Source organism: Equus asinus, chromosome 11, assembly GCF_041296235.1.
Source record: "Equus asinus isolate D_3611 breed Donkey chromosome 11, EquAss-T2T_v2, whole genome shotgun sequence".
In the NCBI taxonomy this organism is placed as follows: Eukaryota; Metazoa; Chordata; class Mammalia; order Perissodactyla; family Equidae; genus Equus; species Equus asinus.
In genome coordinates this window covers 78,790,396-78,816,631 of record NC_091800.1, presented here as the reverse complement: position 1 = coordinate 78,816,631, position 26,236 = coordinate 78,790,396, and positions in this window count along the sequence as shown.

Genomic DNA, 26,236 nt, shown 5'->3' with positions numbered 1-26,236 from the left:
CATGAAGAAGATACTAGATTTCATTGCTAGAACCAGCAACTGGGCTGTTTGTCCTTATAATCTCACCACTTTGCACAGAGCTTGGTGCATCCTGAGACCTCTGTTTGCTGAGCTGAAGTTGTGTCTAAAGTTGAATTTAGATTCAGACTCTCGTCCTCTTCCTGCTGGTTATGTAATATGTGGCCTTTCCCCTGGTCTGTCAGTTCCCTAGTATTGAAAATAAATTATCTGTGTAAAAAATGAATAGTATTCTAAAAAATGATGCTGCCCTAAAGATATGCGAGCAGACAGTGCTTCTTCAGTTTCAACACTAGAATGCATTCTCAGTCTCCAAAAAATAATAGTAGTCATAAAGCTAGCTAAAAGATGCGGCGATGATCTCGTAGTCCAATCTGATTATTTCATGGCTGGTAACACTGAGCGCACATAGGTGATGAGGAGGCCTAATGATGGCAAACATGGAGCACGTCGCAGTCTCTGTATAAAGGATCGAGTAAGTGCATCTATCTCAGGGTTTGGAAGATTTTGTTCAACCCCCCACCATCTTAGCAATTAATATTAATAGAAATTCGACAGTTTCATGTTCTGTCTTGAAGCGTATTTAAGTTGACTTAATGTTATGTTGTATCTCTTACAAGACTGTAGAGGTTTTGGTGTGGGGACTTAATCTTTTACATCTCTTATATTAATATCCTCATCGAGGGTTAGCTCAGTGAATGTATAAATAATCTCTTTGATCTGGATTGAGTGCTAGTTCTATTTGAATCTACTAACATTTTTCTTCACTTTGATCCTATTAGTCAAATTGAAGAAAATCTTTCTAATCAGGATGGCCCGTTTACCTCTAAAGAATTAGGTTTCTTTTTGGAAGTTAACAGAATTGAGTTTGTAAAGATCTGAGAAAAGTTCTAACATATAAATTTAGTAAATAGATACATATTCCTTTGACCAATAAACTTGTATTATTTTATAATCAAAGCTCCAGATCCTTTATTAAATATTTTCTTCTTAGGCCATAAACAGAATAATTTACATGACTTATTCCAAAGAAAAGGCTCGTGATTTTGGGTGGGAGATATTTCATGATTCGTGATGCCTCTCTCTGTACAATCACTAAAAACTAATCTTAAACACCCTTCATCATTTGTAAAAACTGACCCTGCAACATTCTGGGATAGTTACCTCTTCCTTTTGTCAGAAACAGAAATGATTTAAAATGCTTCTAAAAGAATTTCAAAGATAAGTGCTTTCAAAAATCACAAATAACTATTAACTGTTCATAAAAAGGAGTCATAAATCCTGATGCGAAGCCAATCGTGTTTAGACAAATTTAGGAGATGACATTCTGGACCCAGCAACACCTAGAAGATCTTTTCACACATCATTTGGTTTTTTCTTTTTGATGGATGGATGAGCAAACTTTAAGGAGTTAATGGGCAGATAAAAGTTGAAATTGGAAAGGACAGTAATGTTAAGACAAGTTAAAAGCTCTTTTCGACCCCAGTTCCCAACACTGCCTCCCCAGCTGTTTCCCCTGTGAACTTTTTGTGTTTCATTCATTTTGGTGGAATTGGAAATGGAGAGGCCAAGAAAAGGCCATCTCCTGCTTCATTGACTAAAGCTATCCTGCAAGCGGGTTTAATGGGTTAGAAGCGAATACCAGTGACAGTTCTAAGGAAAGTTACCAAGTGTTTCCAGTGCCTGCAGAGGCCCCCCTGGGGCTCTGACTTCTTTGCCTTTCCTCCCAGTCTCCTTTGCTCTTATCTGTGGAAGCTTCCAGGAGAAACCGGGGGCATCTATTCAGAAACAAAACCCAGGGCTAATAGAAGTGTGCAGAGCCTCATTAAGGAAGGGTCTGGTAAAGAACCAGCTGCAATTACAGCTGACTTAAAAGTGATGGTCCTGTGAACAGAGACTCTCTAAAGAGAGAAATCAAATTTCCTTTAAATTTGCAAACTATTGTTTTCTTTTGTTTAACCCCTACAAAGGGGTAGTTCTCTTCCGTGATGTGAGCCCTCTTGGTTATGCTCACTTTCTCTGCACGCTTCTGTTTCGACCATTTTCTTACATCATTTTCCCACGTGGTTTCTTCAGATGCACGTCAGGGAAGGGGCCACAGACGAGTGAGATTCTTTCTATCAACTGAGCACAAGAAAGGCCTTTCTCCCCTAGTTCCTCCAAGCATGTACTTTGTGATATCTATTTTTCCCTTTTTGTTGGAATATTGTATACAAGAGAAAAGTACACAATTCATAAATGCACAGCTCTCTGAATGTTCGCAAACTAAAAACTCCTGCATAAGCAGCACTCAAACTAAGAACAGAACTGGCCAGCACATCAGTTTCTTAGCACTGCTAAAATAAAGTCCCACCAACTCGGGGGCTCGAAATAACAGACATTTGTTCTCTCACTGTTCTGGAGGATCAAGGTGTAGGCAGGGGTGGTTTCTTCTGGAGGCGCAGAGGGAGACTCTGATCCACGGCTCATCCTAGCTTCTGGCAACGGCGGCCATCCTTGGTGTTGCTTAGCTTGTAGGTGGGTCACTCCGGTCTCTGCCTCCGTCCTCACATGGCCTCCTCCTCGTTTGTCCTCTCCTCTTCTTATAAGGATACCAGTCATGTTGGGCTAAGACCCACTCTGATGATGGGCCTTCACTTGATTACATCTGTAAAGACCCTGTTTCCAAATTAGGTCACATTCATAGGTACTGGGGGTTAGGACTTCAACATATCTTTTTGAGGAGACACAATTCAATTCATAACAATCTGTTCCAGACACCCTCTCACCCCCCTTCCAGTCAGTAACAACCCTCCCGAAGGTGGCTGTCAAGGATACCCACTATCCTGACTTCTGACCATAAGTTTGTCTTTTGAACTTTATTTAAATGATGCATAGCAATTCTTTGTGCTGTGATATGATTTTTAAGGGTGGCTTCCCAAACATTAGCACTCACTCAGATTCTCTGCACTGGCCCCACCATTAATATTCCTGACCAACAATCAATTACATTATCTGCATATAGTTTTAAGAATAAGTTAACCTATCACAAAATTATTATGCAATTATTATGAAGGGAAGTGAGGACGTTCAGAACATGCCACCCCCAAATATGGCACCTTGGCACGTGGAATATTTTAGGCTGAAGGAGTTTGAGAAACTGACACGCCCCCACCTTAGACACATCATAAGACCCTTGTGTGACAGGTGCCCTCCCTACAGCCAGAGGAAAGCAGCATCCTACCTCTAGGATGAAGGGACACTGGGAAGAATCCAACTGAACAGGACTTGTTAGGTTTCCTTCGGTTTACTATACTTACCTAATACTTCTTAACCTATCATATCCTTCCATGACCATCCGCTCTCCCTCAAACCTGGCAAAAAAAATACTCAAGTTTAACCATTTATTCAGATCTTCGTTTCCTTATGAAGGTTCCCATGACATAAAACATATTAAACAAACATATATGCTTTTCTCCTGTTAATCTGTCTTTGTCAGTCTAATTTCAGACCCAGCCCGGGACACTAAGAAAGTTGACGAAAACTTTTTCCTTCCCTACAGAAGAAAGTAAAGAAAGTTTGTTTGTAAGCAATGATTCTGTAGCAGTGGTAAAGCTTGAAACGAATGCATCAGAGACATTCAGGTCAGCCCTCAACATTTCTAGCATAGGGTGTGCAAGGAATGCCCCGTCTATATGTCTCCCACCTAATTTCTTATTTTTAGCCACCAGGGCAGTAGAACCTTAAAATCGGTTGATTTCATGTATCTGCACCCCTTTCCTTGGCCTGGGGCTAAGTTCTGGGGAGCTATGTGCTGGGGAACCAGAGAAGGGCTTGTGGATCGCTCAGGTCGTCTGTGTCTGCCGGTGTCTGCTGAGACATCCGCAGGCCATCGATTGCAGGCTATCAAAGCACCTCGGCCTTTGAAACAGCCCTGTTTGTGTTGCACACCCCAGCTCTAGCAGCCTTGTCCTCTCTTTCCAAGTTCCCAGAGAATCCTCCTGCTGCTCCTGAGCCGAGTGAGGGCCCTGGGATCTCTGAGGCCATTTCTTTGCTCTCGGCTACCTTGGGCTTTGCCATCTCCGCAGAACTCTGCAGGGAAGCAGGTGGGAGCACATCCTGCTCTTATCTCAACCCCTTCCCCTGGGGTCATTCTACCCAGCCCCGGGGACTCTGTCTCATGGGGAGACGGGAAGAGAGGGGAGTTCTATCTTGTTTTCTGTTCTAATCATTCTCCTAATCATTTTGTCTCAGCCTTGGCCCTTCTAAGTTCTTAATATATCCCTATTTTAAGACCATGAACACAACATGGACAACCTGGTTGTGTAACTGTGGGCAAGTTATTTATTCTATTAAAGACTGTCCTCATCTGTAAAGAGGGGATAAGAACAATTTCTGCCTCAGAGGTTTTTTTTTTTAAGGAGGGGAGTTGAATTAACTGAGTTTATCTATATAAACACTTACAACGATGTCTGGCACATACAGAGACTCTATAATATCAGCTATTATTAAATTATTTATATGCAGCTTAAATGAGGAAGTGGGGACAAAATAAGAAGAGAAAAAAACTCGACTCGTAAATTAAGAACAAATAATTATTTCCTAAACTTAAAAAAGTCATTCTAAACCCAATAACAGGATGGTAGAATGAAGAAGTGTAGTGAGATGCCAAGAATGGAAATCTTAATTGCGCTCTGTTTGCTTCAATATGGTAGCTAACGGGATTGTGAGAGTTTGAGGGAAATCCTCGCATGTGACCCAGACAGAAGACTCCCCTCTACGAGGCGAAAAACCTGGCAAGCAAATAAGCCCAAAAACAATTCTTTTTGGTAAGTTTAAGCCATTCAAAAAAGATAAAGTTAAGGTACCCATTTCATCTAAAAATATGGAAGGAGAAATAATGGCATCATGGAAACTATAATTAACTTTTCAAATGACCACAGAATTAATTAGCCAATGAAGTAAAAGCCATGGGCTGTCAACACAACAATTAGTCCTCACTGGCTGAGTAAACACAGATGGGGAAGTAGTCACTTCTAAATGGTTTTTCATTCTCTCACTTTCAGTGGTGTCAAACATACGACAATTAAGACTTAACTAGCACGTTAAGTGACACTGGTCTCACTGAATCTGAAGATCACTTTCACAGTAAACACTTTGTTTAGAGTGCCATACACCCAGTGGGGGAGAATAAATATTAAATGGAAATGAAACTGACACCTAAGGTGTCCTGTGTCTGCCATGTTGACAGTCATCTCAGCTGGAATGCACGGAAGCCCAACTGGATATCTATTGTACTCTCCAAGTCACACTCATCAACAAGTGGGGAAGCTTGTGAAAGAGAATTAGTGAGCAGCTGCTCTTCCTCTACATTAAAATGAGGGGGAAATGTACCTAAACGCAGCAGGGGAGACAAGTTGTGTGGGAGATTCAACGGACTTATGAAGAGTAGAAGTTGCTAAACACAGGCAGGTACTAATAAAGCTAATTGCAGGATCTTCTTTAAAGATATTAAAAAATCAGAGCATAGTCTGTGAACATTCGTGTACATTGAGGCTTCAAATTAAGATAAATGGATTAAAGGGAGCAGATTAGGGTTGACTAGGTGCTCTGAGATTTCTTCTATCTCACAGTACTGCAATGATTAAAGGATGCAAATACTGAGGAAGTCATGTAACACTTGGACCTATCTACAAACTTTCAGCAAGTCTTAGGAACTTGATTCCGGATTCAATTATGGCCGCTACTTTTTCAAGCTACTTTCTGTGTAGGAAGTCACTACTATAAAATAATTGGGTGGATATCGCAGAGACTAGAGTTAGAAAAAGTATTTAAAAATTCTGATATGACCATTAATTATTACATGTCCTGGCTGTAAACCATGAATTACCCAGAAAGTGCTTTCCCAATGAGTGACTTAAACAAGAAAGCTCTGGTTCATTTTGTTTTCTTTTGTTAACGTAAAATGTTTATTAAAATTCAGTGGAATCATTCATATTGTGCAGAATAATATTTAATTGATTGGGGGGAGGTTTGTGATATATTGGTCTTAAAAGAGTAGATTACCTAGCAGTATGTAAATAATCATTTCGTTATTTTTTTTTAAAGACATGTTTATAAGCACAAGAAAAGTGAAAAAATAAAAGAATATAAACTAATTCATATTAGCAATATCACTCAGAGATAGAATTAAAGGTAGCTTTTCTTTCTCTTCCTTGTGTTTTCTAAACTTTCTAAAATTAATATGTATTATTTTATAATGAAAAGCAAAAGCTATTATAAAAGTAAAGAACATTGTGTTATAATGGTGAAGAATGAGCTAACAGTCTCAAAAAAAAACCATTATCGTGGAGCAGAAAATGCCATCACAATGAGTCGGACTCGTACCCGCTCAGCCCCTGATCCTCTCCTCCAGCCTGGGTGGAAGCAAATAGGTTCATGTGGATGGAGAGGAGAGGCGATAACATCTACTTTACAATATCAGCTGGCTTAACCCAAGGTTGCAGAATAGCCTGACATTTCAGCGTAAGATGAATCATTTGGGTGGGAACTTACTCTGATGAAATAGAGCCACCCTCCAAAAATTGCACCACTACACCCAAACTCAACTGTATGCAAAGTGACTTGTCAACATAGCTGAACTCTCCTGATGGATGTGGACTCTGCTAAAGTGGCGTTTGCAGAAGTCGGAACAAGGAATAAGCCAATTTTCTCCCTTAGCAAAGGCTTTCTCCATGTTACAAATGAATTCCAGGGCTAATGTTTAAAATTCACAAATATCTTTTCAAACAACATAGCTTTTTTATTTATTAAAGCAAGTCCTTCATGAAATGCTTTTGTGACCTGTTAAATTATACGTACTTTGCAGTAATAAATTGTTTTTCCGTTCAAATTAACAATTTATTTTTAATCATTAATTTACATAAGACCTTCATATTAGAATCAAAGCATGACCATAGAAACGGTTGAGAGAGATGTTATTTGCTGTCTAAACCTCTTTAAAGATCTCCAGCAAAAGGAATTGAGCTTCTGCATGTGTACTTGTATAATAGAAACTAATTGCCAATGTTTATTTTTAAAAACCTACTGAAAAGGAGATCGGATGAGAGTAAGTTCTTATGTCTAGACTTAGAAAGAGGGCGAGTGCTTTATCGCTGAGACATCAGCCCATGGTGGAAAGCAGTGAGATAATAGAGGGAAACCCCAGACTTCTTTAAGGGAACACAGGGACGCAGGCTTTATCTCCTAGAGTGTGGTCTGGGGAGGCTGCAGCTTCTTCGAGAAGCCTCATGACCAGCAGAGTTTCTGAGTTCTGGAGTAGCGGCTCCCTCCAAGGGTGGTCTGCCCATCAACAGCATCATCTTCACCAGCGAGAAGCAGACTTGGGGCCCCACTCAGACCTCCTGTACCAGAAGCTCTGGGCAAACTCAGCAACCTGCTTAACAAGCTCTCGCAGTGAGTCCAAGGCACACTCCAGCTTAAGAACCCCCGCTGAGGAGGAACAAGAACCAAGGGAGGTGTCAACCACAATGGCTGCAGAAGCCATTAATAATTAGCACTCTTCCCCAAATATTTCCTGGTCTCTTTCTGGGCCTGCAGGGGGATTGTATTGGCCTTATCCTAAAAGTTAGGTGTGGCCGTGTGATCTGTTTTGGCCAATAAAATGTGAGCAGAAATGACACGTTCCATGTTTGAGATGATGGTTGTAACATCTGCTAGGGCCAGTAGGGATGTGGAGCAAAACCCCAGCTGACCCTTGAAGATATGTTACACTAGCAAAAATAAACCTTTACATTTTTAAGCCACTGATTTTGGGGAGTTGCCTGTTACCTCAACATAACCCAGCCCATCCTGACTGATACAAGAGGTCCGAGGACCATGAGCTCCTGCCCAGACCATCCCACCAATATAGCTGATGATGCTACGTATATCCCTGGTACAGTTCTCATCACCAATGCAGCCTTAGAGGATCCCTGGGCTTCCTAAGAAAGGAAAGACACAGGCAGAACAGAGAAGAGAAATAAAGTAGAAGAGGAAAATTGTACACTCAAAGAAGAAAAAAATTGTGGTTCTCATGACCGTAGGTTGCAGCAGGGAAAACAGGTAACTAAAGCTAATGTGTACATGTGAAGCTCAAAGACCAAGCATGGAAGAACACCTTAGTAAAAGAAATTGGCAAGAGGTCTTTCCATTGGTGCCATCTCAGAAGAAGGAGTGGAGAAGGAAGAACGGAGGCGACAGGAAAGACTGAGCATTCAAAATCGGAACTGATGGAGCTAAGCTATGGTAGACTATATTACCTTGAATTAGACCTGGTGTTGTTGTCTGCTATAGATGCAAAATTAAGGCTGATGATCATGTTAAAGAGAAATGTAGAAATCTACATTTGTGCACACGTGATTTGTGTCTGTAATTTTTTAAATCTTCTAGTTAAGGAAACAAAAATACATACACTCATGGTCTAAGAGATGACAAGGAGGAGATAACAGGGCAACGAGACAGAAAAGGCTTGGAAGATGGAGGTACCTTAGAAAGGATGGTTCCGGAAAGCCTCTTTGAGAAGTGACACTTTTACTTTCTAAGTTTTTGAGTTGAGTCTTAATGATGGAAAGGAGCCAGCTTTTAAAGATTCTAGGGAAAGTGAAATCTTGGCAAAAGAAGGAGCATGTACAAAGGCCTGGAGGCAGGTATTAGTGTTCAAGTGACAAGAAGAATATCTCTATGTCTATGTCTCTAGAGGGTTTTCTCAACCAAGACTGCTATGAGAATTAAACACTATGGGAAATGATGTGAGTGATGACTTTCTCTGTTCTCTCAAGGTTGGTACCACTCTAGATGCACAGAAGTGAAGTCATCACATACAGTGTGTGCTTAGAGCACTATGGCTAATTCTCACAGAAGCCCGGCTGAGAGAGGGTAGCTGGAGGATGGGATGCTGGAGTGAGAGTCAGATGAATTCAGAGAGGTAGGCAGCAGCCAAGAGAGGATTTTAGGGTTTTTTAATGAGCAGTGGCAAGCATTGGAAGGTTGTAAGCAGTGAAAGGCTACATTCTGACTTACATTTGTAAAAGACCACTGGCTGCTATTTGGAGAATATCAAGAGAAAAGACACGCAATCAGGAGGCTTCTGAATTATTCCAGATGAAAGATGACAAGTTGAAGATAGCTGGAATGGGAGATGATGAAAAAAGTCAACTCTAGAATTTAATTTTAATGTAGAGCCAGACTTGCTTAACAGAAATTCATGAATCAAATACAATTCCTAAGCCATTAACGGTCAGCGATGCCATTAAGGATCATGTGGAGATGCCAAGTTGACAGCTGAATATATGAATTTGGAGCTCAGAGGAGAAACAAAGGCTAGATATGCAAATAATAGCCACAATGCGTAAAAGTATTTAAATCATATGATAAGATGAGATCGCCTGACTCTATCAATTTCTCTTAGAAAGTCCCTCAAACCCATCTCTGCCTCTTATTTCTACTGCCATTAATCTTCGTCTCCTAGAAGCCCCGCTACAGCCCTTCTGTGCCTGGTGGGTGGTCTCTCTCCTCAGCAGTCCTTCTTGCTCATAACTCTAAAATTTATCTTCCTGCTACACAAATTAGACTACTCTTTTATTAAATAAAAGCTGAGTACTCATTATGTGCAAATCTCTCTGTTAGGTGCCTTTGTGATTCAAAGATGAATAAGGAACAGATTTTGACATCAGGGCCTTGTAGTCTATAGAAATGACATGTTTGTAAAAAACTATATTTCAGGGTAGAAAGTGAAAAGAGCCTTAGGAAGGAACAGAAAAAAATAAATATTGTGAGAGTTTTAGGAGATGAAGAGGTGACTTTTTGTTTCATTGATCTAAAAAGTCTTTGTTGGGAAGGTTGTATTTGAGTTGGAAGGAGATACCAGAAAGATGTCTTGACCTTGTTGATGAAAGTTCGTGGTCCTCCACGGTCCCCAGTTTTTCAAGATCTCCTTAATTGGCTCCTCTTCCACTCCCTGACTTTTAAACGTTGGCGTTTTTAAGAGTTCAATGTTAGGCTATCTTTCTTGGTGCATCACTCATTCCTTAAGCAAGCTCATCTACTCTGATGGCAAATCCATCACGGCCTTCCAATCTATTCCCAATAGAACATTTTTTAAAATGCAAACCCGATCCTGGCAGTGCCTGTTCAGAGCCTGTCGACAGTATTGCTGTTAGGATTAAAATCCAAAATCTGAACCCCGCCCCCACATCTCTCCTGCTTTTCTCCTCTTCACTCTCTGAACTCCAACCGTTCCAAGTTCCTCCAATAAAACACCCTCCATCCCGCCGCAGCGCTGTTTTCCCTGAGATTCCTTGTGTTTGCAAAGTTTCTTCAACAGGCCTGAAACCATGTTGCTCTCATTCAACATTGCACTCCCAGTTGAAACCAGACCTGGATCATCACAAGTGCATTTTCATTTTTATTACTTAAGGCCCACATGCTATTCCACTGTTTTCTGACTTGACTTTATGCTCCATCTTGAACACACCTCACCCTCTGCCACTTCAGTGTCATTCTACTGTCATGTTATACTTTGTGTTTCCACCTAGAAATCTAGCATCGCAACACTTTGCATTAAAACTCTCGCCATTTTGGCCATCCCTCCTCCCCCTTGACCATGATAGTTATTCCTGCCAGAGATGGTCTCCCCCCTCCTCTAAACTTGTGCTGTTTTCTCTGAGTTGTCCCAACTGACATGGGTCACTACTGCCAGGCTCTATGACAATTTGCATGAGTTTATTACCTCTGACTCCAGAATTTTAAATTGTCAGGTGGTAAGGACTATGTGTTCCATAATTTTGGATGCACTGACAGTACCTACCACAAAGTTTTTAGAATTTGGGAAGCATTCAAATCACACTAGCAAAATGCATGAATAGTTACCAAAAAAACCAGTTGACACTTAAAGGGGTTAATACTAAGTTATTTGGAAAATTCTCAAAGGTAGAATACTGTGTTCCTGCATGACATTGGATAAAGAGAGAATTATCATTCTTGCACGTGGACTATGATTTCCAAAGAGCTAAAAAGGATTTTCCTATTCTATGATTTTAAGCAACACAAATGGTTGTTTCTAATCCATTTGTTGTCAGAATAATGGGATCTTGCAGAGTCATGACAGCTTGCATGACCTTCCACGGGCAGATGGTCAGGGGACTTAAGCCAGACCAGAGAGGGCCCAGTTAGAGACGTGTGGCTGTTTAGCTCATAGGAAAATATGGTATGAAAGACAAACAGACATCCTGGCCATCCTCAAACACTAAAATGGCTCTCTGATCGAAGAGGAATTAGACTTATTCTAAATGGCCCCAGAAGCCTTCTAGGAATAACGAATAGATATTTCAGGGAGATGCATATTTACTTAAGATAAAGGAGAGCATTCTAGCATCCAGAACTCTCCAAAGGTAGAAAGAATCACCTGCAAAGGTACTGAGTCTCCTTTCACTTGAGGCATTCAAACTGTGTAAATATCTAACAGGAAGGTTATAGGAGATTTCAAACATGTCAGGGTTGGACCTAGCACCTTTCACACCTGAGGTCCTTTGATTCTATCATAACAACAGCCAAAATGTACAGAGCATTAACCACAGGCCAGGTCCTGTTCTAAGCGTTTTATACGTATCACCTCATTTCACTGTCACAACAACTGTTATTACACTCAAGATTAAAGATAAGAAAACTAAGGTACAGAGACATTGAATAATTGCTTTAGTTCCCACAATCAGTAAGAGTTTGATACCAGGAAATCTTCTTTCAGAGAGCAGGCTTTTACTTTGCCTCCTGTAATCACATGGCAGATGTGAGTCCATCATGGGAAGGGGCTTGCATAGAAAAGTGAAAAGGAAGGTGGAGAAGTGACATGGTCTCAGGAGGGCTGTGTGGAGACAATGTCATCTTATGAACCGATGGCACAGACATTTGCCAACATGAACTCTAAGAATGGCTCGAGGCACATGCTTCCACTCCATGTGAAGAACACAGACAAAGCCCACTAAAACACGCTGCTTCATAGCAGCCCAGATTATATTTTGAGATTATAAAAACAGTGTATTTTAATTCTCCTTACAAATCAAGTTTGTAACGTCCTGCCCCATTAAGACTAAGCTCCGAAGCTTAGTGCCCCAGGAAAGAAAAGAGAAGGTACCATCTAAAACCAAGACAGTACACAGGGTAGAGAAGAAGGGAGACATGATGTGGGGGAGTTTTCCACCAGATAGAAAGGGAAAAGAGAGGGAGAAATAGAAGAAGAAGACAAGAAGCCTCATGCAGGGGCCTCACATGGGTTCAAACTTCAGAGGGTGAGACAACCCCAGATATGTCAAGATGGATACTGAACACGGAAGGTCTCTGGCCCAGCTTCCCATTTTGGACTTTGGAAGGAGACTGTCGTGCCTGACATCCCTGCACCAGCATAGGGGTATGGGAACAGCACTCTGCTGGCATCAACGTTACAGACCATTCCCAGTGGTGGACATGGAAAGTAACTGAGACAAGAGCCAGAGGGCCACAAAGAAGTTTCCATCATGAAGGGTGAGATTGCCCCCAGAAGCCAAAGGGTGGAATGCCGAAACCAGAGGCCAGTTGGAGGGCCCAACCAAGACCCACAGATGATAAATGCTAGCAAGAACAAGGAGCTAATCGATGTGGGATATTGAAAACACTGGTCATGGTCAATGCCAAGAGGAATACATTGACCAGAAGTGGTGCAGCAGGCTTCTGAATGATCAGGCACGGCAAGGGATAGTTGGAACATGGTATGCAATATTCGAGGATGCAGAGAAGAATATAAGAACTTGTGCCTGGACCTGAGGCTCATTTCATTAGGATAAGACATACAGTTGGTCTCTCTACCCAACGCTTCTTAGGGAGAAGGATCATGTAGATACACTAAAATAATAATACAATTTTTTTCAATTAAAAAGTCAAACCTGAGCATTTAGATGAAAGTGTCTAAGTTAACCAAGATGAAGCAAATTCAAAATTGAGACACTCTTCACTTTAATTGGCAATTTTAAATGTTTTCCCTTCACCATCCACAAGGAACTTTAGATCAGCAGCATATAAATAACAAACTATTACATGGGATTTTTGGCCCCCACATCCCAATTTGTTGAGAGTTACATTGTCCCCTCTAAATGTTTAATTACAAAAAGAAAGTTTCTTGAACTATTTGTATATGAGGTTTTAATTTATAAAACATTTAATTTATGTGGGAGACATTTCTCACTGTTCTATTGAAGCAAATTTAATTAGGAAAAAACCCCAAAGCAGATCAGTGTCCACTAAAGGCTCCGAGACTGCGGGCCTCCTGACTTGAAGATCCCATGCTGGGGAGCTGTGTCAAACATAAATTTCAGTTCCTGGTGCTTCTGACTGCTCACGTTTGCCAAGTGACTTCTCCAATGGAATCTGCAGAGTTGCCCAGCAATTTCATTTAGGACTTATCACTACATGTCTTTGAGCCGGCATACGGTACTAAAAGTGCGCAATTGAATAAACAGAACACTATTTTAATCCTGTAATTAGTGCTTATATTTTGCTGCCTCACTTCGAATTATTGCACTTGCTAGAAAATTGTATATGTAACAATGTAAAAATATGTGAAATATCGACCATCTATGTGTGTATTTTAAGCATATAAAAAGGTGTTTTTTATGTCATAGCAAGAAATAATATAATTTACATGCTTTACAAAATGTGGAGAAAACTAATATGATGTAAAGGAAAATGATAAGTAAAATATGAATTACGTCCACTTAGTAAGCTAGGTTTTTAAAAACACTTTAACTCAATTTGAGTAAAAGTGTAATGTGGTTGCAAAAAAAATCTAATGCAAGAAGCATCTTGTCTCATGGTACTTTAGTAACAGCTTGCAGAACTAGGGTCTTATACTTTGGAAAACACTAATATATAAGATTATTAACTAAATTTGAATAAATAAAGGAATGTTGCAGAAAGCAAATTGAAGACTACCTATGTGGTAAAACTTTATTGACTATGTTTCAAAAAGTAGAAAATGAATAATATATATAATTCTGTCTAAATTAATTAAAAATAAGATCTCTGAATTATTTCTGTAATCTTTGAGGAACTACAAATACTGGGGGAGGAAGGGAAGGGGGGCTACAGACAAGCAGCTGAATATCAAACATGAAATTCAAATTCATTGGATTATTCAAATAATTGTATGCAAGCATTTAGAAAAAGAATTTGTTTATTGGTCAGATAATTTTCTTTATACTCCTACTAGAAGGACACATCAATGGAATGTGATAAACACGATTTCAATATTTTTTAGCAAAAATTTTGAAAAGATTTAATATGATGTAATTGCAGGCAACAAGGAGGGGTAAATTTGCAGCCAGTGGAAAGACACTTCTTAAATGATGAAGGATTATTATTATTATTAGCTATCAACCTAAGCAATGTTTATAGTGGAGAGGGAAAGAGCTATTTTTTTTTCTTTTTTGAGGAAGATTAGCCCTGAGCCAACATCTGCTGCCAATCCTACTCTTTCTGCTGAGGAAGACTGGCCCTGAGCTAACATCCGTGCCCATCTTCCTCTACTTTATATGTGGGACGTCTGCCACAGCGTGGCTTGACAAGTGGTGTGTAGGTCCACACCTGGGATCCGAACCGGCGAACCTGGGTCTTCTGAAGTGAAATGTGTAAACTTAAGCCCTACGCCACCAGGCTGGCCCCATGAGGAGCTATTTTTCCTCCCTATCTGATGAAGATTTTTGTGCCTCACTGATTTTTTTTTTTAGTGAAAAGAACTTAGAATTTCCTTACAATTATATTAGATGATGAAATTTTTAATGAAAAGAAAGATTCTCTTTTATTGTATCTCTTGTGAAGCCTAATACATGACTTGGTTTTCCCATTATATCCAACCTCCTAGATTAATATTTTGATGTTGTGTATGTTAACATTGATAGAAATCTCTATTTCGAAAGTGTTTGTGCTTTCTATTGAAAATGTTTGTTGAGTTAATACTGGTCACTTTAAACAACTTTTTGAAAAATCTTATTGACTTATATGACAGTACCTCCACGATACAGAGATGAACGCAAACTCCTCATGGGGACGATGAGGTCACTCACACGCCTTACCTCTGACTCAGCTCCTGGACTGACCAACACACACTGTGGAGGTTTGTTCTTCTTACTTTGGTGTCCTGGCCATTGTTATTCCCTTTTCCAAGTGTCCCTTCCAGACTCTTTGTTTGGTGAACTCTAGATGATGGAGTTTTTTAAAAAGCAAAATTTAGAAGATGTTTAGTTAGGTTTCTTTCTAAGTTATAGAAACTCAGTCTAAAGGAAAAAAAAATCTTAAGAAAGGAAACTTATTGGCTTATGTAAATTGTAAAGTCCAGAGTAGAAATCTGACTCGTGGGATTTGAAATTTACTATTGGGATTCCATCTCTCTCTCCATCTTTCAGCTTTGTTTGTTCTCTGGTGTCCTAGTCTGGAATTACATTCACCATCTGCAGTTCCAGAGAATGGAGAGTGTTTCTCTTAATAGTTCCAGCAAAAATGCTGTGGAAAGGCATTGATTGGCCTGATTTGAGCCAGAGCCCATCCAATCACTGAAGCTGGAGTCGTGGGATACTTCGATTGGCCAGTCTGAGAGCTGGAGCCCAGCACAGTGGTGGAGGATGAAGAGAATAAGAGAGAAATCAAATTGTAACTAAACCTCTCAGAAGTGAGGGATGCAAATGAAAAAGCAGACTAAAAGCCATCAATGCATCAGTGTGCTTCACGGTCTAGATTCTTAATAGAGTTCAATGGAAAGCCCTATACTTAGGTCTAAAATAAATAATGTAAAAGCAAGAAAAGAAGAGAAATATGGCTTTTCAGCTAAACACATACAAAAGAGGAGGAAATTGTTGGTGACCGTGAACTGAATCAGTAGTCTACAGCGTGTTGTGGCTACAGAAAAAATAAAGACAAGAAACAGAAATGACAACAGGCAATGTCTACATTAGAAAAGAAAAGAAGATCCAGCTACAGATGGCTCAGGGGAAGCACCAAAGTCTTAGATGGTCTTCAACAAGCTGGGCTTATCCAGAGAAGGACAACATGGGCAGCAGAGGACTGGAGGCAGGGTCCTAAGAGAGAAAGACAGGAGGATTGCTGAGGAGCCAGCGAAGCCAGAGACCGTGAGTTTCAGGAGGTAGGAAGGGGGCATCTGACTCCGCTGATGTAAGTTGGGGAATTTTCACGTCAGGTGCTATGGAAGGACTAGGGGGCGAGAGAATTGAAGGACTCACAGAAGAACAGACAGAGTGCTTCTCCTTGTGGTTTAGGTCGAAGGAACTGAGGCCAGGAGGAGAGAGGAAGGACTGAGGCGATGGATTCCTGAATGAGGTCAAAGATCTGGAGTCCTGAGAGGAAGGAAGCAAAAGGTAGAGGGACAGGCAGTGCAAGTCAGAGACTTCTAAGCTAGAGCTGAAGTTTCCACAGGAGTAATGACCTTGTTTAGTCCGTTTGGGCTGCTGTAACAGAAATACCATACACTGAGAAGCTTATAAACAACAGAAATTTATTTCTCACAGTTCTGGAGGCTGGGAAATCTAACATCAAGATGCCAGTAGACTCGGTGTCTGGTAAGAGCCCACTTCCTTGTTCATAGATGCCATCTTCTCAGTGTGTCCTCACTTGGTGGAAAAGGTGAGAGAGCTCTCTGGAGATCTTTTTATAAGAGCACTATTTCCATTCAGGAGGGCTCCACCTCCATGACCTAATCATCTCCCAAAGGTGCCTCCTCCTAATATCATGGGAACTAGGATTTCGCCAATACATTGGGGGTTAGGGTTTCAATATTGAATTTTCAGGGGACATAGACATCAGTCCATAACAGACAATAAAGCCAGGCATATGGTATTGGTGACGTAAGGGGGGAAAAATGTTTGTTGGAATCAAGTTGACCAAGGAGCTTGAATGCTAGGTATTAGACTCCATGTCCTCATGGGTGTTAAAGTGACAGGACAGTGTCTAGAGTTGGGGTGGAAAAATATATGTCAGGAGCCAAAGTCCACAATGTGATTTGAGGGCATGTTCAAGAGTTTGGTCATCAAAAATTCAAAGAAAAAGTGCACGAGGGTATAACCTGAGGGCAGGAACGTCAAAGGAGGAAGACGTTTAGCAAGTGAAGTAAGGTCAATCAACAGCAATGTCGTGTTCATTTCCCAGGACTAGTGGAACAAGTGACCACAAATTTAGTGGCTTCAAACAATAGAAATTGATTCTGTGACAGTTGTGGAGGCTACAGGTTCCAAATGAGTCTTCCAGGGCTAACCTCAGGGAGCAGGCAGGAGTGCGCTCCTTCCGGAGCCTCTAGGGCACATTCCACTGCTTGCCTCCTCCAGCAGCTGCTGGTGGCTGGCGTGCCTTGTTTTGTAGCCTCAGAACTCCAATCTCTACCTCCATGTTCACACTACCTTCTCCTCTTCTGTCTGCAGGTGTTACCAAGCCTCTCTCCGCCTCTCTCTTATGGGGAAATATGTGATTGCATTTGGGGTCTATCTGGATAATTCAAAATATTGTCCCCATCTCAAGATCTTTAATCACATCTGCGAAGATCCTTTTTTGTTTTTAACCATACAGGATAACATCCACAGGATCCAGAGACTAGGACGGGGCAATCTTTTGGATGCCTTTGTTCGGTCTACCACAAACGGTAAAGTAGATGTGGCAGCAGGGTTCCTAGGAAAGAGCTAGAATTTGGTTAGACTAGGGGTCTGCAAACGACAGGCTGCCCGCCGGTGCCTGTTTTTGTAAACAAAGTTTTACGGGAGCACAGTCCAGCGAATTTGTTTACATATTACCTGCTACAAGGGCAGAGTTGGGTATTTGCGACAGTAACCGTATGGTCCACAAAGCTGAAAATATTTACTATCTGGTCCTTTATGGAAAACGTTTGTACATTCCTGGGTTAGATCAAGAATATAACGGAATCATCCCAGGGATGACGAGCTTTTCATCTACAATTGGTGGATCAGTAGTCACGCGTGGATGAGTAGGTCAGTGGGAGAAAAACCCACAAAACGCTACTGGATTATAGTTAGACCTTGACAGTTTGGGGTAAAACTATTTTATTAAAATGGTGAATGTAGAAAACAGGTGTTAAGAAGAAAAGGCTAAGAAAATGGACCTTAGTAAAATATTTTGCTATTTGGGTAACAAAATATATTAGTTATATATTTATATATAAACATATACACATATTTACTAATTACATATTAGTTGGTAAGATGTATTGCTGGAAAATAATTTTCAAGAAGTTTGTGTGCGCAGTTAAAGAAAAAAAATCAGCATGGAAGTATAATAGTGTAGAAGGGTAAAAGAAAGGTAGGCCCATGACATTGTTTGCTTAAGTCAAGAAAGACTTGAAACTGTAGACAAGGAGGGAGGGAGAGAGATTGTAGGACAAAGGAGGGGCTGGGAAAAGTGATGAGGGATGCAGCAGCCCAAAGAGGATGGGAGAGTGCAATTGAGACCTCGGGGAGACGGACTCACCTTAACGAGTGAGCCGAGCCTGGTTCCTCCCCAGGGCACCAAGGAGGAGGAAATGGATAGAGATGCCCAGAAACCTTGAGGGAGAGATACAGACAGAAACAGAGTTCTGAAACTTTATAACAAATGGAATGTGTGTAATCATAGATGTTAGAAACACAGGGGTCTATATAGAATCCTGGTTAAACTGAGACCCTAGAGGGTTTGGTGAGAAATTTTATCAGAAACCCAAAGAGGAGCGTCATCTGCTAAGTAGAAGGAAGTCAAGACTGGGGCTCGGCTGTGGAAAATACGTTTAACAGCCGTTGTCGGGAATGTGTATGTGGATTTCACAAGAGGCCACTGAAGGGTTTAAGCTCCACTGGAGGCATGGATTTGACCCAGACAGCAGGAAGGTAGGGTGTGTGTGTGTGTGGAAGAAGGAAAGAGAGCGTTAGACAGAGAAAGAGAAAGATAGACAGAGACAGAGATTGAGTCTGAGAGAAAGAAAGAGTCTCCAACCGTGTTCTGCAATATTGGAATAAGAGCTGTGAAGTCCGCAGCTTACTTCAAAAAGGAGGCCAAAATTGAAGGGCAGAAGGGCTTCTCATAGACTGGACAGCATTACAATGACTGCTTCTATGCAGATAAAGCAGAAAGGGGCAGGTGCCTGGAAAAATAGGACGGTGTCAGAGAAGAAATCTTTTTGTTCCTTTTTGTATCCTCAGTGACTAGAACAGGTTCCGGCAAGTGGTAGGTGCTCAAATATTTGAGGACTGAATTAATAAAAAATTTCATTCTTGAGAGCACACCTATTATAACAAACTCCCCATAGTGTTATTATTATAACACTACATCCCATCCTTACCATCAACTGATGAGAACGCTGGGCCCAGAGGGGTGACGAGATTTGCCAGAAAAGAGCTAGTAAGGGCCAGAGCTGGGATTTGAACCCACGGCCGCCTGACCCTGAATCTTTTCACTCTCTTTGGCTTCCGCTGATAAACATGCAAAGGTCTAATGAGGCTACACACAATAGTGGTGGGAGCGGGGGAACTGAAATCTACTGTGGTTTTGCACTGTTAATTGAAGCTCTGAGTTTGCAACTTTTGTGAAAAGCAGTGTCATTAACATATATCCTTACACATTTTACCGCCTGCCTGTATAGAGTCTACTTGTCCAAACTTCCGGGCAAGCAGAGGCCCTGAGGGCCAGGCTCAGGGCTGTCCCTGGTGACGGGATGGGAACAAAGAGAGGATAGAAGAAAACATGCAGAGGAAGAGTTAAGAACCATGGAAACAATCGAAACAAAGAATCCCAAAGAAGCAGTCCAAAGGGGCTGGGCAGAAAAGTGAACTCTCGCGGATGCTGAGGAAGGGAAGCTGGGGTCAGCGGAGTCAGCAGGCGCTGGAGTGTTGGGGCGAACCAGAGGCAGAACATCAAGAATGCCAAAGGTTCTGCTCCCAGAACCAGGCCTTCCTGCGTGGGGCTTCACCCTCCCCAGCGGACTGGAAGAGCAATCATGAAGATGAGTTTGGACAATATGAAACGCAGTTTCTCTTATCTCAATGGCCCCCATGATCTCTATGCTATAACGCAGGCTTCCTCTGGATCATTTCATAACTCATGACTATTTCATAGGCAGAATCAGTCCTGAAGGGTTTTCTCATGAGCCTCTCTTTTCTCCCTGCTATGAATTTGCCCTCACAGCTTGCTATCTGTTGCCATGAAAAAATGACCCAGGGTTGCGTGACACTTTCCTTTGTGACAAAGTGCAATTGACTTGGTGACAGTGATTGCTTAGTTCCTCAGGGCTCATTTAGGGAAGGCCCATAGCACTTGCAGAAGGTTGAGTTTTCCAGAAGTGTCATTTCCTTGCAAGGAGGGCGTTTCCAAGTCCGTGCTGACTTGAGCTGCTCCTTCAGCTGTAATAATAGCACTGAGGCTGAGCAACGGGCCTTCTCCTGCCTCTCACCTTCAGTCCTTCCGAAAACAAATTAGCATCACCCCAGCCTTCCTGTCTTCACCTGTGTCCATTTCAAATCTCGCCCACCTTCGGCCAGCCTTGGTATTCAGGATTAGTCCACTTTTGATCCAGGAGAACTTTGGAAATAATTCCATGAAGTGGGAAGCTTTATACATGCTGTTTCAGTTCCCCATGGCCATTGAAAATGGCAAGTCGGCTACACTTTCAAGGAAAATGTGGTGGAACAAACTGATCAGTATCCACATCATAATCACCCACCTTCCGCAGGTGCTGCTGAATGTCCGCAGCGCAGGCCCAGACTTCAGAGTCCTGCTCAGACAGGAGGGAGAAGCAGCATCCAAATCACAAATCAGTCCACCCAGAGGCTTTCGAGTGAATGAAAAGGCAGTGGGCAGCTGGGCTGCGGCTCTTTGCTTCCTCACGCCTCCCTGCCCTCCCTGCTTTCAAGTGTACCCCGAGTCTCTACAAACAAAACTAATAAGGGCTCTCAGGGCCTTCAAACAAAGCAAAATGTGACCCTTTGTGGCTGCTGCATCAATACACGAATGGGGCTCCCTAGACTCGAGAGGAGCAATATCAGATGTGCTTGGGGATTTTAATAATACTATTATTAAGGACTGGACCAGCAGAGAAATTTGTTTTTCCTGTAACACCTGGAGCAACAAAAGTCCAAAGAGAGCAGAAAAAACATTTTTTCTTAAGTCTGTCTTTGAGATTCATTTTTCCTCCCTAGTAGGGACCTGTCAATCAAACTCCTACAGTAAGAAAATGGCCATTCTTACTAAAAAGCAACTGAGGAAAAACTTGGGGTTTCACTCAAGTGGAAACCAATGTTTTCACATGCTCTAGAAAAACGAAAATACCTCAGGGCTGCTTTAGGATTTCTTTTGAGAAAATTAATATTCTATGAATGCATAGGTCACCACAGAATAATCAATACAAATCATGTCTAACATAGGGGCATCTTCTGCCTCTGTGCCAATTCTGTCACCTAAAATGGAGGGCTTACAGAACTCCAGTTCCACTTAAGCTCTGCTCCTAGAAGTTCTTATTTCAGACATAGCAGGAGAAAAAGCTCCATTCCAGGCCTTTTGTTACAAGGGAAACACCCTCCCATTTCCTTCCTTAGTCCCTACCCCAATCCTCCTTTCTTCCCTTTTCCATTTTGTAAGGGAGTTATAGATTTTATAAAAAACTCTGCATATTTTAGAGCCGTGGAATGTTAAAGTTGGAAGAGATTTTAGACGTCATCAAGTCCAGTTTCCTCCTTTTATAGACAAGAAAATTGAGGCTCAGATGCATTGAAACTTATCCAAATCCTACACCTAGTTAGTGGCAAAGCCAGAAATAAGACAGAGGTCTTCCAGCATTGAGCACAGCGCTCCATCCACTGCACTAGGGATTTCCAAAACTGCCTGGTTAGCCAAATGACTATAGGCCCTTGCGAAAAACACACATCGCAGTCTTCTCTGGAGATTCTGAGTACATCATAATGACCTTCCCAGGTGACTCTTAGGAAGAGGCACTGTTTGGGGAACACTTCATGACAACATGTTGCTTCACCTTATTACCTCAACGGGGGGCTTCTCTTTCACCATCTGCGGTGGATACCTTGGATGGAAGAGTAGGGAGCAGAGGGGTGAAGAGTTGGCTTGTTCTGACTTCTGGCAGCCTTCTCAAGAGGAGAAAGGCAGCAAATGGAGAGTAGCTTCCAGGCATGACCACTACAGCCCCAGTGATTTTCCCCTTGTCCAAATGCCCAAAATCTTATTGTCTCTTTAGGTCGCAATCATGTATTGAATTTGTTATTGGATGAATTTTCTATTTATATTTGTATTTCTTGGCCACAGTAAGAAATTGTAAGATTATTAAGAAGAGAAAGAATGTCTAATTCATCCTTACTTATCTCTTAATATGTAACATTCTGCCTTGTTAATTAATTGATTTAAGGCTCATTTTGACTTCTAATTTGTAGGACAAAAGGCAGGACAGTATTTCCCTCTTCTCCTGTCACAATCACCCAAAAGCAACTAGGAGAAGTACAAAAATAAATGCACATTCCATTTATACAGAAAATAGTGACACCTGGAAAAGTCAGTATTATATGAGAAAAGGCTGCCAAATACAGTGAAGTTCAAATAGGGGAGCTGGAAGATATAAAGAGAGGATGCCTATAGCTGCAGACTTCAGGCTCAGTCAGGTGAACACTAGTTTTTCAAGGTAACTGTCGCATCCACACCCTGATTTAGAGCAATGAGAAGGGGCTGGTGGTAGGATTTACCCCTAATCTGTCTGGCTGTTTGGAGGAGCAAGGCAGGAAGCTGAGTGGGGAATCACACATGTGTGCCACGTTTCCAAGAAGCAGGGTGTACTTGAGGCAGAGTGGAGGAAAGAGTCTCTGCATTGTAGGCAGCCATTTAGCTCCTGCCTCTGTTGATGAACAGATGTAAAAGCTAAAATAACTAGATCGTACCTACAAACCTCTTTCATATAGGAAATTCCTGCCAGCCTGGAACTCACCTCATCCAAAGATAGAAAAGGAGAACACGAAGAAGGAGGAGGAAGACGAGGAGGAGGAGGAGGAAGAAGAGAAAAAGAAGAAGAAGATAAGGAGGAAGAAAGAGGAGGAGAAAGGGGAGGGGGAGGGGCAGGGGGAGCGGGAGGGAAAGGAAGAGGTGACAACACAGAACTTTACAACTGCAAGAAAAAAGAATGAAGCAGAAAAACTCACCTCAGAAAAACAATGACGATATAAATGACCAAGTATATAGCCACACACAAACGCAAAAAAATCTAAATCATGAACTTGTTCTATAAAACCAAAGTTTCACGTAGTAATGTAAACACTCAGGGAAGATATATCAGGAAAAGCAGAAACTTGAGCTAGCAGAGATCAGGAAATAAGTGGAAAACGACAAAAGACAGTCTCAGAGACGGAGGCCATATTGGAGGTAGAAAAACAGAAAATAGATATTTTACAGAAACCTAATAAAGGCCATGGAAAGTATAATTTAAAAAGTAAGAAAAGTAAAATGGAAATGAACTAAGAGTTGAAAAGTATTAGAGAGAAAATGGTAGGCAATCATGGATAACCGAAGACAAAGGAAATCCAACATACGAATAGTTAGTCCCCCAACCCCCCAAAAGGAGGCTCCAGAACTTTCCCTAACTCAAAAAGACTTAATGAAATGGGCATACCATGTTTTAGAAAGAAACAGCAACAGGAACAAAAAGACAAAGAGCTGTCAACAAAAGGACACGCCCTGGCGACAATTCTGGACTTCAAAAATCAATAAAGGAAGGAGATCGGATGCCTAAATAACAAATTTAAGGGCACAGAATGTGGGTATCACATTATTATTGTAAGGTCAATGAAAAACAATATTTATCTTTTGGTCCGCAGTGTCACAAAGATAGTAAACTTTCAATGTTACAAAATTTGGTATATCCTGAACAAAGTCTCAAATATCACAAAATAGTTACCTTCCACCCCTTGCTCCATAGAAAAGGACTAGCCCACCCCCACTGACGCTGGAGGTGGGCAGAGGGCCAACCGCTAATCAAATATCTGGAATCCCAACGTGCCTCATCAGCACTTTCCTGAAATAAGACAGTATTTTCTAATCATAATGTAATAAAAACTATTTAAAAGGTCCTGCATTAAGTATTTATATGAACCACAAATAAAGAATGAAAATAAATGAGATAAGGCTCTAACTCAAGGAGTTAAAAAAGAAAGAAAAAAGTATAAAATGATTTATCAGCCTGGAAAAAGCTGAAACCTAAATTAGCAGGGACCAAACCAACAATGACTTCTCACCATGTTTCCTTTTGTACTATTTTGCTCCATGGTCATGTATTATCTTTTTTAATAGAGTAAATCTATTTTTTAGAAGTGTGTGATTTCTTCCAGATTTGAAAGGTTAATTCCATGTCTCAAAAATTAAACCCCATGTCAGATAGGAAAGAAGACTGGAGAAACAAGGTTGTGGTTTTTAAGTCATTTCATTCTCCCTCTGCACTTCCCAATGTAGCTAGTCTTTTGAAGGAGGCATAGCCATCCTCCTGGAGGGTGGTCGCCCCCAATCCCCCATCCTATGCCACAAAATGTGGTATGGACACCATAACCTGAGCCCTCTCTCCAACGCTGTCCTGGATGTGTGTTGACTCACAGCCTTTCTCAGACCTGGTGAAGGGGGTCATGGGAAATATTTTAGCTTAATTAAAACTCATAGGACAAATGATCAAGGAAGGCAGAAAACAGGAAACCTAGCACTGATTGCAAGAGGCTATCCTGGAATGAAATTCAGCTACAATCCTTATGAGCTATGTGATCCCAAATCACACAATCAGTCTTGATTTTTCTCATCTGCTAAGCTGGGAGAACAACACCCACTTTATCTGTAGTGACAGGTGCTAAGTCAGTCAATGAATGTAAAGTATCCAGCACATGCCTACTTACATGCGAGCTCCCTTCTTTCTCATCTCCAAGTTCTCTCCCTTCACTACTTGGCAAAAACTATTGACACCATCAGACTACCGGAACGGGTGGGAGCAGCTTTCACCAAATCTGTGACTGGCTCGTACCCAAAGAAAAAGCAATGTCAAAAGCTGAGATTGGTATTACGAGGATAAATTCTTCCACACGGTAGTCCAGTTCCATTTAGTGTCCATCGGTAGTTGCATTAGAAACCAAAAAAGCAAGGAAAAAAAAATAACGTATACAATTTAAAGAAATTTGTTACTTTAGGTCACCCTGGGCTGGGGACCTAATCAAGGAATAGGGGTCAAAACAGCACAATCTCTAGTGCCAGCAAACCATTGCTACACCCTGGATGTTGGTGTTTCCAGGACTGCACTCAGCGCTCTATCTTCCCAGGCTACAGATTGCCTGAGGGGATCTACCCAGGTCCTGTTTCAACCATCTTTGTGCTGAAGATTTTAAAACTTCACCTCTCATCAGACATCTCTTCCAAGTTCCAGACCAACTTACAAACTTGCCTTCTAGAGATCTCCAACTTGACACCTTGTCTTAGTCCTCTTGGGCTGCTATGACAGAATATCGTAGACTGAGTGGCTTATAGACAACAAACATCTATCTCTCACAGCTCTGGAGTTTGGGAGATCCAAGATGAAGAAGTCTGAAGGTTTGGTGTCTGGTGAAGGCCGACTTCCTGATTCACATGCAGAAGGGAAGAGGGAGCTCTCTGAGGTCTCCTTTAAAAGGGCGCTATGCATGAGGGCTCCACTCTCATGACCTGTGCACCTCCTAGACACCCCACCTCCAAATACCATCACATTGGGGTTAGATATCAACATTTGAATTTTGGAGGAACACAAAAACATTTGGTCTATAGTACACCTCAAAGTCACCATGTCCAACACTGAAGTCATTAACTTCCTGGGTTGATTCTAGTGCCTTAAACCTGCTGTTTCCCTATGCCCTGTCTTACCATACAGAAGAGCCCAGGGACCCAAGAGCTGAGTTATCCTCAATTCTGCCTTCTCATCACAGACATCAATTCTGTTCATTCTACTTCATAAATATACTTGAAATTTGACCCTTCCTGTCCTTTCTTATAGCCAAGTTTTTAGTACAAATCATCGCATGTCTCTCCAGAAGTTATAGACACGAGTTTCCTAACAGTATCGTAGTGATACCCCATCCAGTTCATCGTTCATACCGACACTGCACCGATCATTTTGGAACTCAAAAACAATCAAGTCCCC